This window comes from Parasteatoda tepidariorum, chromosome 9 (assembly GCF_043381705.1).
Source record: "Parasteatoda tepidariorum isolate YZ-2023 chromosome 9, CAS_Ptep_4.0, whole genome shotgun sequence".
NCBI classification, from domain to species: Eukaryota; Metazoa; Arthropoda; class Arachnida; order Araneae; family Theridiidae; genus Parasteatoda; species Parasteatoda tepidariorum.
Window position 1 is genome coordinate 50,153,700 of NC_092212.1, and position 16,766 is coordinate 50,170,465.

Sequence of the window (16,766 nt, forward strand, 5' to 3'; positions counted from 1 at the left end):
TAACTAATTAGCATAGATATATAGCATTGAACCAATAGATTGTCTGGTTGGCAGGGTGCTGGACTTACGTTTGTGACATCGAATCCAGCCGGTCGAAGACTTCTCGCGTAGTAAATGGTGACTGGTGCACGTTAAATCTGTCGGGTCACCAAAGTCCTCCCATGTTCCCAAAACAACTCAATATCTCTGGGGGTACTGAATTAGAGATTGATCGTTTTCTGGTTTAGGTCAAAATTGCGATCTGTGGATGAATGAATGGATGTATGAATCGGTTCGCCCTATAAACGGGTGGCATAGAGGGCGCTCTGGCCCTATAAACGGGTTGACCATAGAGGGAGCCCTGGAAAACAAGAGCTATCGCACCGCTTCTGCCTTAATGGCCGACGACAACAGCCACAGCATTTGAACCAATATGATAGGGGACCTTGTAATAAAAATCCAAACATTTTAGTTTTTCGCTTTTTTTGTGCCTTTTTTGAGCTAACTTTTTTTTTATGAACACATTTTTGTGCAGTGCAGATTATTTTCATATTTTTTTTTAAAATTGTGTGCCATCTCCATATTTTTGCTTTTTGAGATACAATGTCTGATGGATGTATTGTTTTCCCTGTATTGTCTGAGTTGTGGTTCCTTTTGTTTGACAGCTCACCACTGTTAAAATAAGATTAGCATGAAAATGAAAACCAACTCCATTTTCTTAAAATTATTGGAATCTACCCATTATTTAAATAACCTCTTTAGATTTTTAAAAATTGAGAAAAATTTTAACATTCTGCTTATTTATTTTTTCATATTTAAAGTCTGCATTTTTTTTAATTATCAAAGATTTGTCGCATTGTAATGATATACTTGTATTATTTTCAGTTGCATGCATTATTTTCAGTTTTATGCTCCATTTGTAGTTATTTATTTGATGTATCCATTGTTTATAATTGTATTCCATTATTTTATCTATCACTTGTTTTATTAAAATATGCAACACATTGATTCTAAGTGAATCTTTACCTTTCTTTTGGTTAATAAGATGTCCACTAAACACTACCATTACTCATATTTGTGGAATCTTTGTAAGAACGGAAAGTAAAAAAGTACTGAAATTTTGGGTCACAAATTGGTATTTATGCGAGGAAAATACTTAAAACGTTATCAAAATTTAACAAATAACTATTGAGAAAGGTAGGATTAAAAAAATGGAATCAAATTTATTATTGGATGAAATATCCAGATTTATATGATTGTGTTTTTCAGTTATATATGAATTGTGTTTTTACCCATATAGTAATTTAATACCCTGTTTCCTTTGTTAGATTATTAAGTTGATTATTTAGGTTAACCTCAATAATAGTTCGTTAAGTTTTGATAACGCTTTGTATCAATGGCAATGATCGTGGAACACCTTGTACATGAATAAATCGTTGATACTTTGAGAATGGTAAATTATTTAAGATATAGGTACAGTGTTGAAAATAAATTCATAATAAATTTCATTTGGATATTTCATAACATTTAATTTCGAAACATTTTCATAACTTTTGATCTAATGGTCTACTAAGATACGATCATGAAGCTTTGAGAGCCTATCTTTAAATATGCTAATTCATAAGTGCAGACGATATTTTGAGTTAAGAAATCAGCCACAAAAACATATTTTCAATGAATTAGCATATTTTTCCTCTAGTGTATTTAGATCCTAGACTTTAAAATACGGGGATAAACACAATCTGGTAAATATACAGTCAAACCTCGATATCTCGAACTTGAAGGGAGAGGTGAAAAAATTCAAGATACCGAAAATTCGAATTATCGAAAATCGCATGCTATCGATGGTAGAATAAAGAAAAATGCTCTTTACATACTTTATTTATTATTCCATATTTATTCTAAAAACACTTTTTACACTTTCATTTAAAAAAAAGATTCTATTGTTGTTTGCTTTAGAGATGTGTAAGAAAAGTTTGTCTATAACACTTTCTAAGTGGACTATAGCTTTAAATGTCTCTTCTGACATATTCGGCTGCCTCTTAATAAATCTCCTTACAGTGTCCACTGCAGAAAGTGCTTGATTGTTAGTAACATTGGGCAAATCTTGTAGGCAAATCTTCGATTTCCTCATCCTCTTTCATTTAAAAAAAGTTTATCATTATGAGAAAAGTACCTCGATTCTTAAAATTTTTGATTTTTTTTAGAATATATTTTTATATTCAGAAAAAAAATCTACACTACTTACGAAAAAAAAATTCAAGTTATCGAGGGATTAGAAAAAAAATCGTGAAATCAAGTTTTTTTTAACATTGAGTGCATAGAAAATTTGAAGGGAATATTTTTTTTTGTTGGAGATATCGAAAAATTCGTGAAATCAAGTTTTTTTTAACACTGAGTGTATAGAAAATTTGAAGGGAATTCTTTTTTCTTCGAGATATCGAAAAATTTGTGAAAGCGAGGTTCGACTGTATTACCAATTTTTAGTATTGAGATAAGTGGAATACTTGAAATCCCTAATCTTGATTTCTTTTTTCACGTATTCCATCTTATTTATTGTACTCTTTAAGTTAATCACAAACTTTTTTGCCCACAATTGTGAAACTCGTTTATATAAAGATAATTCCATGTATAAAAAATATTAATTAATATTATTATTTATCACTTAATGTACTAATGTCAAAAACTTTTTAATTGTTAATGTTGCAAATCTTTACACCTTTTTATCTGCGTAATTTAAGTGACAAAATACGAACTTCGAAAATAATTGGTTGAACAGTATTTAATAAGTAAAGAATGAAGGAAATGACTTCTTTGAGACAAGCAAAATAAGAAGAAAATACAAGAAATCCAAACTTCTAATTGATCTCCTGACCAAACTATTGATTGGGATCGTATTTTCCAGATTGCGCCCCCCTCCCCTATTTGGAGGATCAAGAATCCAAATCCTTCTAAGAAATATCATGTTTACATAGAGTGGTACGTTTTTGTGCCTGATTTCTAAAAATAAAATACCGTCTATATAAATTACTTATCATATTCAAGATTAGCATCTCGAAACATTAAGATTGTTTAATACTTAAATTACACGATTATTTGTTAAAAAATTATAAAGGTGTTCCTTTTATTACTTTGTGGACTGTAATATTATATTTTCTTATCCATGTTGAAAATTTATATCGTGTTTCTGAAAATTCTGTTACAAATTAAAAATATTTTTCTAGTTTTATGTTGTTTTTGTTAGTAATTACATTCACATTCTGCTATGTTTTTCTTGATAGAGGATGTAGTAAATCTTATTAAACATCAAATCTATGTAAGAGAACAACAGATGTTAATAATTTTGTTTTATGGGCTACCACACATTTAGCTATTAAAAACCCAACATCTCAATTTTCAGGCGATAATAAAGTTCAGATGCCGATCGAACTGTGTAGTAGTCAGGGAACTGATCTTAGATCAGAAAGGCCCTGAGTTCGAATCCCGGACAAGGCACGGATGTACATTTATTCTTCGTACTATCAGGGCTTTCTATGGTAGAAACGTTGGTCCACCTAATATGGAGTCCCTGAAAGAGTGGCCAAAAAAATCTGCCCTACTAATACCTGATGACGAGTGTCAACTGGAAAAAAATTAAAATTCAGATTCGAACAATTAAATATAAGACAATTTTCATTTTAAATTGATTAGAAGCATTTTCGTGATATTTTAAAAATTCCGTGTGCCATTTTTAAGCATTGCTTTTTTTTCTTCTGACGCCTTTTTCTGAACAACCACAGATTTCTTCGTGAAAAGAAATTTTTTTTCAAAAACTATTGCTTTTAATCAAGCTTGTGGGTCATTTTCTAGAAAAATGTTCCTTAAAATAATGATAAAAGACGCATTTAAATATTACTGGTATAAGGATTAAGCTATAGGTAAATTTTTAGAAAATGCTCCTTAAAATAATGATGAAGAAGGCATTTAAACATAACTGGTATAAGGATTAAGCTATGGGCCAATTTTTAGAAAATGCTCCTCAAAATAATGATGAAGAAGGTATTTAAACATAACTGGTATAAGGATTAAGCTATAGGCCAATTTTTAGAAAATGCTCCTTGAAATAGTGACGACGAAGGCATTTAAACATTACTGGTATAAGGATTAAGCTATAGGCCAATTTTTAGAAAATGCTCCTTAAAACAATGATGAAGAAGGCATTTAAGCATAACTGGTATAAGGATTAAGCTATAGGCTAATTTTTAGAAAATGCTCCTCAAAATAACGAAGAAGGCATTTAAACATAACTGGTATAAGGATTAAGCTATAGGCCAATTTTTAGAAAATGCTCTTTGAAATAATGACGAAGAAGTCATTTAAACATAACTGTTATAAGGATTAAGCTATAGGCCAATTTTTAGAAAATGCTCCTTAAAATAATGATGAAGGAGGCATTTAAACATAACTGGTATAAGGATTAAGCTATAGACCAATTTTTAGAAAATGCTCCTCAAAATAATGATGAAGAAGGCATTTAAACATAACTGGTATAAGGATTGAGCTATAGGCCAATTTTTAGAAAATGCTCCTTAAAATAATGATGAAGAAGGCACTAATACATTACGGTTATAGGTATTAAGCTATAGGCCAATTTTTAGAAAATGTTCTTTAAAACAACGATGAAGGACGAATTTAAACATTACGAGTGTAGTCATTAAGCTGCGTGAAATGATACTCATATAATATAGATTTTTCACATACAGAACACCTCATTATTTGGAACCGTCTATAAGTGATGACACTTGAGGGGGTGACAATTTTGAAACTGTGACAGTCTGTGACAAGTGGGTTGGAGGAGGTAACAAAAAGCGGGGCAACACACATTTTGGTTAAAATATCAACATTCAGCTGATCAAACATTTTTATGTTAATTATTTATGCATATTTTTTTCATAACTTTTATCAAAAAAGTACAAACATAATTAATATTATTATCATGCATATACGTCATTGAAACGCTTGTATAGTTATAAAAAATAAATATTGAAATATAATCCATGATTAGATTTGTGTTCTAAGTGCAAGTAATGTGCGCCAAAAAGAAAACGGACCACCCTGAATAACTTTTAACCTAATGATTTGAGTATTACATCGTATTTAGAGAGCTTTTTAATCGATTTGAAAAAATTTTGCACACATGTATAAAATTCGTTTACCCAAAGATATTTGAAATTTGAATTCCAGGCAAAAATTTAATTTCATTAACTATTTATTATGTTTTACTATTTTATTTAATAATAATAAAAGAATTTTGAATTGTAAGTATGTAATTTTTTACATCATTTTAAAGTATGTAAGCTTACGTGGCAAAATACAAAATTTGAGCGAAATCGGTCGAATAGTTCCTGAGAAATTGAATTTTTAAAGAAGCCGTATATTTGAAATTTGATTTCTCAGCAATTCTACCAATTTCTCTTAAATTTTGTATTTTGACATGCAAAATTACATACTTTAAAATGATGTAAAAAACTGTAGACCTTACAATTCTAAATTTTTTCGTCTATTATTTAAAGAAATTACAAAAAAAATTATAAATATTTACTAAAAAATAATTTTTTTTGCATGGTATTATTTTTAGAGAAACGAATTTTATAATTATGAGCAAAATTTTCTTTGGTTTGTTCAGAAAGTATACGAAATATAGCGAAATACGCGAAAAGTAAAATCAACATTAAGGGATCCAAACTTGGGATAGCTATCCTGACCAAACCATGGGAAACGTATTTCCCAGATTGTGGCTTCCCCCTATATTTTGGGGGTCAGAAATCCGAATCCGTCGAAGAAAGGGTATATATATTCAGAGAAAGTACGTTTTCGTGTGTGGTTTCGTAACTTAAAATATCTTCTGCACTTATTAATTAGCATATTGGTGGTCAGCATCTCGAGCCAATAAGATTGAGTCCTAGAGCGTGAAGATTTGATCATTAGATCAAAAGTTATTCAGGGTGGTCCATTTCTTTCGGCTTACTGTACATGTTTATGGAATAAAGCAAAAAAGGGGTTAGAGGGTTGTGATGAAGGGTTAGTTTTTTGTGAAAAGGGAAACGGAGGGGAGATGTGATGTGACGGAAATGTGACGGCCTCTTATTTTCCTGGTCTGGAAACCGCATATCCGCTAGTATACTAATTTCATCACTTTAAATTTTTATTTTGCTTCTATAATACATCATTCCTCACACAATACATAAATGTATAATCCCTTAATAGTATAATTATTGTTATTAAAATTATGATTATTAATAACAATCATAATTTAATTAATAAAAACAGGTACAAAGAAATAGAAATAGAAATAGCTAATAGAAGTGACGAGAGCTGAGGGGATAGAGCACTCGCCTTCCAATGAGGTTCGAATACCAGCAATTGCTGGTCGATATGAATTCCGCATCCGGCCCACACCGACCACAGTGCAGACGTAAAATATCCTCAGTGGTAGACGGTTAGAGTCCCCTTGACGTCAGGCTAACCGTGGGAGGTTTTCGTGGTTTTCCTCTCCATGTGACGCAAATACGTGTTAGTTCAACCGGAAAGTTCTCCACGAAGGAAAATTTCTCCCAATTCTTGATATAGGAGTTCCCGTGTCTTCTGAATTGGGTTCTAAATTACAAGGCTACGGAATTGAACATTGGTTGTTGTAAACCCAAAAATTGTGTTGGCTGTTCAACGACGGTTATAAAAATTAGTTAGTTAGTTAGTAGTAATTAGTTAAATTTGGTAACCTAACAGCAGATTTCAAGTAGTTTTCCTGAATTCATTTGGCAAATACATTCCAAACAAATGTATCACGTTGTTCATAATATCTAACAATCCTAACAATCTTCATAAAAAAAGAAAAAAAAAGAGTTCAATTAATAAGGCGCAAATTTCATTAACTTAAGTAGACATTTTCTAAACCTTAGAAGTGTTCTCATTCTCGCCAATCTTAACCTTATCCTGTTGTAGTTGTTGTTGTTAATTTACGTCGCACTAGAGCTGCACAAAGGGTTATTGGCGACGGTCTGGGAAACATCTTGGAGGATGATCCGAAGACATGCCATCACAATTTTGATCCTCTGCGGAGGGAATGGTACCTCCGCTTCGGTAGCCCGACGACCTGCGCGAAGTCGAACACTTTACGGTAGCACAGTTTAACGAGGACCAATACCGCACACCCTCGGTCCCTACGCAGACTGATCCAAGTGGTCACCCNCTATTATTTTGTACAATATATACTTTTTAAAAAACAGCAAAAAAAAGTAAAAATTATGATTTCAAATTTTGGGTGTTAGCGCTATTAAAATTTTGACTCTAATACGAGTGACGAGAGCTACGTTGGCTGAGGGTATAGAGCACTCGCCTTCCAATGAGGTGTCCCAGGTTCGAATACCAGTGATTGCTGGTAGATATGAATTCCACATCCGGCTCATACCGATAGTGCTGACGTAAAATTTCCTCAGTGGTAGACGGTTAGAGTCCCCTTGCGGCCAGGCTAACCATGGGAAGTTTTCGTGGTTTTCCTCTCTATGTGACGCAAATGCGGGTTAGTTCCCCCGGAAAGTTTTCCAAGAAGGAAAATTTCTCCCAATACTTGATCCAGGAGTTCCCGTGTCTGCTGGATTGGGTTCAAAATTACAAGGCTACGGAATTAAACATTAGTAGTTGTAAACCCAAAAATTTTGTTGGCTGTTCACAGACGGTTATAAAAATTAGTTAGTTATTTAGTAGTAATTAGTTAAATTTGGTAACCTTAGAGCAGATTTTAAGTAGTTTTCCTGAATTCATTTGACAAATACATTCCAAACAAATGTATCACGTTGCTCATTATCTAACAATCCTAACAATCTTCATAAAAAAAGAAAAAAAGGAGTCTAATTAATAAGGTGCAAATTTCATTAACTTAAGTAGACATTCTCGCCAATCTTAACCTTATCCTGTTGTCGTTGAAGTGGTTCATGTATAAAAAAGAAGCCAGTAATTGATTTCTTTCAAGATAAAACTCGTGAAGAAGAATGCCATCAAGAAAGATATTCAGCAGCTGCTGTTACTGTTGTCGTCGGCCATTAAGGCAGAAGGAGTGCCATTGTTCTTGTTTTCCAGTGGCGCCATCTATAGCCAAGAATTCGACTTCGACCACACCCATGCGTCACACCCGTTTATAGAGCGGACCTATTCATACATTCATTCATACGTCCGCAGATCGTAATTTTGATCATAATCAGAGAAAGATCAATCTCCAATTTAGTACCCCCAGAGGTTTTGATTTGGTATGGGAACATGGGGACCTTGTGACCCGGCAGATTTAGCGTCATCAGTCACCATTTACTACACAGGGAATCATCAATAATTGTATTTCAGTTTATTTATCCTACTAAAACTCATTATTTTCTACATAATCATCAATAATTGTATTCTAGTTTATTTATCCAACTAAAACTCATTATTTTCTACATAATCATCAATAATTGTATTCCAGTTTATTTATCCTACTAAAACTCATTGTTTTCTACATAATCATCAATAATTGTATTCTAGTTTATTTATCCTACTAAAACTCATTATTTTCTACATATAATAATAATAATGTTCATGATAATGATGATGATAGGCTAAGAAGTCTGGATAATGCGCACCAATTTTTACCAAATTGCGTTCATAAAATAAAATGAATTGAAAACACGACCAAGTCATTCCTTTACTGCCCAAAAGTATGTTTTCTAATATATAGAATGAAAAAAACCTTTTTTAAATAATGGATAATCAATCTAGTATTTTTAGTCACGCATATGAAATTCCACTTTCTTCAAATTACTCGATAATTATTCAGCGCGTAAGTATTAAATTGGTCTTACGGTTTCTTGTTCTTGGAGGAAATTATGCCAAACTTGCTGTAAAAAATAGGTTTCGGATTTCGTTATCATTTTTTAAGTTAATATAATACATAATATTGAGTTACGTAAAGTTAATATTTTAGTAATAGTTTCACGTCTTATTTTCCCATGACGTGAAAAACAATTTCAGAACATGATACACAAGAAAAATTTTAAATTAGACAAACAATAAATAAGTTAGTTTCGAATTAAGTGAAAAAACTACTCTATGAATTAGTTTGAGTAAATTAAAATCGTTTTGTCAAAACTTAACAATATTTCTATTTCAATATTTCACTATTACCTCTGTTTTTTAAATGAAAATGTTAAAAATTAAATCACTGTAAAAATTTTTTCGTATAATTACCAACAATTTTTGTTGTTAAGGTAAAATAAAATTTTTTAACAGTGCATGTAGTCACATAATTTTGTTTGCTTTTCGACTGTTATAGTTTTATTTATTCATTTCTTGTTTCTTTGTTTATTGACAATATATGTTTTCATGCACATTAGACTCAATTTCTGACTTCATTGTCAAAACATTTCATTTGCAAAACAAGCACATTTTTAGTAATATATCATCCCTATTTGTTTCAAACAGTTGTTATTCTGTCAATTTTATAGAATTTTTTTGTGCGTTAACTACATTTCTGTACTTAAAAATGTATTTAGTTTAACTGAATAACATAAATGGTGGCAACTGAACGCAAAAAGCCGTTTTGCCTGTGCTTTTTTTCTGTATATTTGTGAGAATAACAGCTCCCAAGTTCAAAAGAAAATATTTTTATAAGTTTAACTGTACTTAATGCCCATTCTACTGAACGATTTCTAGCAGATAAAGTTGTTGAAAGTTAATAAAATCTCTCTCATGAAAAAAATTCCAAGAAACAAAAGAATTGGTTGACTAAGTGAAGTGGTTATAAGAACTTTTCAAAAATCCAAAGGTCTGTCTGTTTTTCTTCCATGTCTTTCCTCATTATATCCGGGAAAATCTTTTTTCTGATCTCCTATTAAAATCTTTTGTCGTCATCATTATTAGTATTACTTTTCTATTCATTTTAAAGAGGTATAAAGGAATTTAATTCTTCTACCAAAACGGAAAATTTAAGCAATCTGTTATTCGTGCAAAATATATAAATTCCATCTTAGAACGGAGACTCGTTAACATTGCAGTCGTAAGTATTATATTTCTTTGAGAACATCAACAACTTTTTCGTCTATAATAAAGATGTAATAAAAATGATTAAAATAAAATGTTTTAAAAACTATCCCCTCCTCGAAATGAAAATTAAAACTAATGTTTCAGTTCAATCAATCCACCGATTGTAAATATGCTTCTCTTATTATGATTATGTAAGTTTTGAGTTGAAGATAGAAGTAATAATTGCCTGAAAAAAATTATCCCCTTTCAAAAAATATTACCCAACGAAATATATTTTTAAATCCCCCCTAAAAAAACGTGCTGTCTTTAAACTAAACCACTTGTTGTAAATGCGCTTCTCTTACTTGTTATTTTATGTAATTGTAAAGTTGTGCATTGATGATATGATAAATTTTGTTGGAAAATTGTCCTTTATAGAAAAAGATTTTTAAGACCATCCATCTCCTAAAGATAGAAAAATGACCACTTGAATAGTCAACAATGGAAATCTTTAACCGAAACAATGCCGGTATTTCTTATGCTTAAGGCAAAGAAAATTGATTATAGATCCCACCCCCCAAAAAAGTGAAGATAAAAGATGCAGTATTTACAGTAAAATCTAGATCGCGAGTTTGAATCCCGTGGCCGAAGAATCCCTGTGTACTAAATGGTGACTGTTGTATGTTAAATCTGTTGGGGTCACAAAATCCTCCAAGATCCCATAACAAATCATTACCTTTGGGGAACCGAGGAGACTTAGGTGATGGTGTACTCGCCTCCCTTTGAGTTGCCCCGAGTTCGAATCCCAGCGATAGCTGGTCGATACGAGTTAGTTCCGTACCCAGCTAGCACAGATCACAATGCTGATGTAAAATATCCCCAGTGGTAGACGGATCATTGGTTAGAGTCCCTTTGCCGTAAGGTTAAATGAGGTTTTTTTTTGTGGCATTCCTATCCATGTAACGCAAATGCGGATTAGTTCCATGAAAAAGTCCTTCAGGAAAGCAAATTTTTTTCTAATACTTGATCCAGAGCTCCCTTGACTTCTGGATTGGATTCAAAACTACAAGTATTAGGAGTTTAGTATTAGTAGTCGTAGACTCAAAATTACAAGGCTATGGAGTTTAGTATTAGAAGTCGTAAACTCAAAATTACAAGGCTATGGAGTTTAGTATTAGTAGTCGTAAACTCAAAATTACAAGGCTATGGAGTTTAGTATTTGTAGTCGTAAACTTAAAATTACAAGGCCATGGAGTTCAGTATTAGTAGTCGTAAACTCAAAATTACAAGGCTATGGAGTTTAGTATTAGCAGTCGTAAACTCAAAATTACAAGGCTATGGAGTTTAGTATTAGTAGTCGTAAACTCAAAATTACAAGGCTATGGAGTTTTAGTATTAGTATTCGTAAACTCAAAATTACAAGGCTATGGAGTTTAGTATTAGTAGTCGTAAAACTCAAAATTAGGTCGGCTGTTCAACGACGGTGATAAAGTAAAAATGCCGTTGAGGGTACTGATTTGCAGATTGATCGTTCTCTGGTTAATGTCCAAATAACGATCGGTGAATAATTGAATGGAGTATGAACGAGTCCTCCCTATAAAACGGGCTGTGACGTGTGCTTAGCAGAAATCGTATTCTTGTCTATAGATAGCGCCACTGAAAAACAAGAATCGCGCCTTCTTCCTTAAATTGACATAGCAGGCTAGCTGGTTTCATAAGTAACAACTCAACAATAACATAGAAATCGTTCTTGAATTTTGTAGCACGTAACATCATGTTCAATTTATACTTTATTAGTTTATAATACTATTTTTATATATGTAACAATACAAAATTTAATAGCACATTTTTTATTATATTAATAAACAATTTTTTTTTTGGTTGCACGTAATCCTCTCATTCATTTAATCATAAATTCCTAATATTTTTAAGGTTGGTATGATTAAGGGAGCAGGTGGTACGAATTAGGCATCCGGTTTCCTAAATATCCCCACTTGCAGACCTGGCGAAAAATATTAATGGCGAAAAATATTTTCAGTATTTACTGCACAATTATTGCGATAAAAAGATTAATATAAGTAGCTGAATTACTGTATTTTAATATTAAAATATATCAAATGCAATTGGCGGTGCTTTGCGACTGATAAATATTTAAATGTGAAAAATGGTACGATTTAGGTAACTCATCTCTGTAATGCACAGAGAAAAAAATTCTGATTAAATTATCGTGCAGTATGGTACTGAGATTTATGGTAAAAAAATTAATTCTTTTAATAAAAATAATTCATTTGGTTATTGTTTCATTCCTATAGTAACAGTTCACCGGAAATTCTTGTGTTCTCCGGAAATTATAGTTCTTATTAACGTACATTTAGTAAAAAATACAAAACTAAGTTGTAAATTTTTCTGAATAAATTTTTTATGCTATGCTCTAAGGTATCATTATTACCAAATTTCCCCATATTTACTCAATTTTTTCTCATATTATTAAATTTATTAAATTTAAAATTTAATTAAAATCAATAATAAAGTACTTCGGGAAAAATTACCGAGCTTTCCGTGTTCTCATAGTTCTCATTTTTCCGTTTACCAGAAATTCTGATTTTCAAAACTGTATCTTTTTTTACCACGCATTTAATAAAAATTACTAAACTGAAATGTAAATTTAATCGATAAAATGATTTTTATGCCATTTTATTAACTGGCATGTTTCCAGGCCAGTGGAGGGTTGAAATCGTTCCACCATCAGCATAAATCTAACAGAGGGAAAACAAATGATAGAGAGGAAATATTATATGCGACAATATTCTTCTTTCTATGCTTTTATCTGTTGTTTAGCTTTTCCAACTGCTGAATAGGCCGGGAAAGCCTAGTTGGCAGGGCGCTGGACTCACGTTTGGGAGAATGGGAGTTCGAATGCAGCCGGCCGAAGATCCCCCGTGTAGTAAATGGTGATTGATATATGCTAAATCTGCTGGATCACAAAGTCCTGCATGTTCCCTAAACAAATCAATGCCTTTGGGGGTAGTGAATTGGAGATTGATCGTTCTCTGGCTATGGTCAAAATCATATATGGCAACGTTACTTTTTAAAAGTAACGAGTAAAAGTACAAGTATTTTTAAAAAAAGTAACGCGTAAAAAGTAAAAAGTTCGTATTTTAAAAAGTAACGAGTAAAAAGTACAAGTAAAAGTACAAGTACTAAATNACGCCGGTGATAAAGAAAAAATTGAGGTTACTGATTTGCAGATAGATCGTTCTCTGGTTAATGTCAAAATAACGATCGGTGGATAATTGAATGGAGTATGAACGAGTCCTCCCTATAAAACGAGCTGTGACGTGTGCTTAACTGAAATCGTATTCTTGTCTATAGATGGCGTCACTGAAAAACAAGAACAGCGCCTTCTGCCTTAAATTGACATCGCAGGCTTGCTGGTTTTAGCAAATTTCATAAGTAACAACTGTACAATAGCATAGAAATCGTTCTTGAATTTTGTAGCACATAGCATCATGTTTCATTGATACTTTATAAGTTTATAATACTGTTATTATAATTGTAACAATACAAAATTTAATATCACATTTTCTATTATGTCAATAAACAATTGTTTTTGGTTACACGCAATCTACTCATTCATTTAATCATAAATTCCTAATATTTTTAAGGTTGGTATGATTATGAAGAGAGCAGGTGCTACGAATTAGGCAACCGGTTTCCTAAATATCCCCACTTGCAGACCTGGCGAAAAATATTAATGGCGAAAAATATTTTCAGTATTTACTGCACAATTATTACGATCAAAAAATTTATATAAGTAGCTGAATAACTGTATTTTAATGTTAAAATATATCAAATGCAATATCCGGTGCTTTGTGACTGATAAATATTTAAATGTGAAAAGTGGTAAGATTTAGGTAACTCATCTCTGTAATGCACAGAGAAAAAAAATTCTGATAAAACTACCGTACAGTATGGTACTGACATTTCTGGTAAAAAAAAAGTAATTCTTTTAATAAAAATAATTCATTTGGTTTTTGTTCCACTCCTATGGTAGCAGTTCACTGGAAATTCTTACGTTCACCGAAAATTATAGTACATTTACACATTTAGTAAAAAAATACAAAACTAAGTAGTGAATTTTTCTGAATAAATGGTTTTTATGCTGTGCCTTAAGGTATTATAATTACCAAATTTTACCATATTTACCCAGTTTTTTCACGTATTATTAAACCATATATTGTTAAATTGATTAAATGTTAATGTTATTAAAATCAATAGCAAACTACTTCGGAAAAAATTACCGACCTTTCTGTGTTCTCATAGTTCTCATTTTTCCGTTCATATGTTATGGCTCACCAGAAATTCTGCTTTTCAAAACTGTAGCCATTTTTACCACACATTTAATAAAAATTACTAAACTGAAAAGTAAATTTAATCGAATAAATGGTTTTTATGCCATTTTATTAACTGGCATGTTTCCAGGCCAGTGGAGGGTTGAAATCGTTCAACCATCAGCATAAATCTAACAGAGGGAAAACAAATGATAGTGAGGAAATATTATATGTGACAATAATCTTCTTTCTATGCTTTTATCTGTTGCTTAGCTTTTCCAACTGCTGAATTGGCGGGGAAAGCCTAGCTGGCAGGGCGCTGGACTCACGTTTGGGAGAATGAGAGTTCGAATCCATCAGGCCGAAGATTCCCCCTGTAGTAAATGGTGATTGGTACACGCTAAATCTGCTGGGTCACAAAGTCCTCCATGTTCCTAAAACAAATCAATGCCTCTGGGGAAAGTGAATTGGAGATTGATCGTTCTCTGGCTATGGTCAAAATTACTGGTTATGGGTCCGTCCTATAAACAGGTGTGACGCATTGGTGTGGCTGAAGTCGAATTCTTGGCCATAGATGGCTCCACTGGAAAACAAGAACAATCGCACTCTCTCTGCCTTAATGGCCAACGACAGCATCAACAACTGCTGAATATCTTTCCTGATGACATCCTTCGTCAAGAGTTTTATCTTGAAAAATACTAATTACAGGCGTCTTTTTAATACATGAACCACATGGAAACAGGATAAGGTTAAGATTGGTGTGAATGAGAAATACACTTCTAGGGTTTAGAAAATGTTCGCTTAAATTAATGAAATTTGTACCTTATTAATTAGACCCTTATTAATTAGATGTATTTTGAATAACGCGATGCGTTTGTTTCGAATGCATCTGTCAAACGAAATAAGGAAAACTACTTAAAAACTGCTCTAAGGTTACCAAATTTTGCTAATTACTGCTAACTAACTGACGTAGTTACCAACTCATATTATTTTTATTTTATAGCCATCTTTCAACAGCCGTCCCAAATTTGGGTTTACAACTACTAATGCTCAACTCCGTTGCCTCGTAATTTTGAACCCAATCCAAAAGACAAGGGAACTCTTGGATCAAGTATTGGGAGAAATCTACCTTCGTAGAAGACCTTTTGACGGAACTAACTCGCATTTGCGTCACATGGAGAGGAAAAACATGAAAACCTCTCACTGTTAGCCTCTCACGGCAAGGGGACTCTAACCCACGATCCGTCTACCACTGAGGATATTTTACGCCAGGATTGTGGTCGGTGCAAGCCGGATACGGAATTCGTATTGACCAACCATTGCTAGGAATCGAACCCGGTTCACCTTATTGGAAAGCGAATGAATTGCAGGCCCTGAAATTAATTAATTATCAAATTATACCTTATTAACCCAATTTTATCACGTATTATGAAACGATATTTAATTGTTAATTTTGTGAAAATCATTACCAAAGCACTTCGGAAAAAATTACTTAGCTCTATGGTGTTTCAGTAGGGTCAGAAACACCACATATTTAATTTTGATTTAATTTTTTTCTCAGAGAGATATCATGTAAAAAAAATTTTAATTCTGAAAATTGTTCAAAATGGAAAAAGTTTTAAAAAGTAGGAAATTTAAATACAATTATAGACTTTTTCTTTATTTTTTAATAGAGCAACAGCTTCATTGTAAATCTCAAGTGTCAAAGGTTTCTATCCTTCACACAAAACTTATCTTTAAGATCTCAGCAGAGGAAACAAAAGTATAAAAACGGAATTGGATAAAAGCCCAACTTCGCAATCTTTTTTTTCCTTCCACTTTACATTCGTTGAAGTTTTGTTTCCTTTTATGTTTCACTTTCTTCATATTTTGGCTGAGTTGTTTTTAGGGAGAGTTACGATTCCAAAATATTTCAACAGAACAATTAATCTTTTTAATATGCGACTTGAACTAAAACAGAATGAAGACTTGAAAAAAGAAATTTTGATTAAGTGTAATTTCATTTAAGTAGAATATAATTAAAACGTATATTTTTTATACACATTTTAACTGCGATGTCATGACTAGCTGTTAAAATTATGTTCCTTAATGACGATCTCAGTATTAAAAAAATTATAGTTTTATCTATTCAAAATTTAATTTAAACATAAATCTTTTTTTAACTTTTGAATTCTATCCTTATGGCTAGTACAATAAATGGACCAGAATGCTTTCCTCATGCTAAGCGCAAAAAACAAGACTGAATTCAAAAATGAATTTTTTTTTCTACCAATGAATTGCTGTATCCTAAAATTATATAGTTTCAATTTAGAAATAAACTCAATTGAAACTTAAACTTTCATTTTATTTTACCACGTTTATATAAACTTGCCTTCGTGTATGTCTGTCCGGGTGGAATTTTGTAATCGATTTTAAATTTCTATAAGTTTT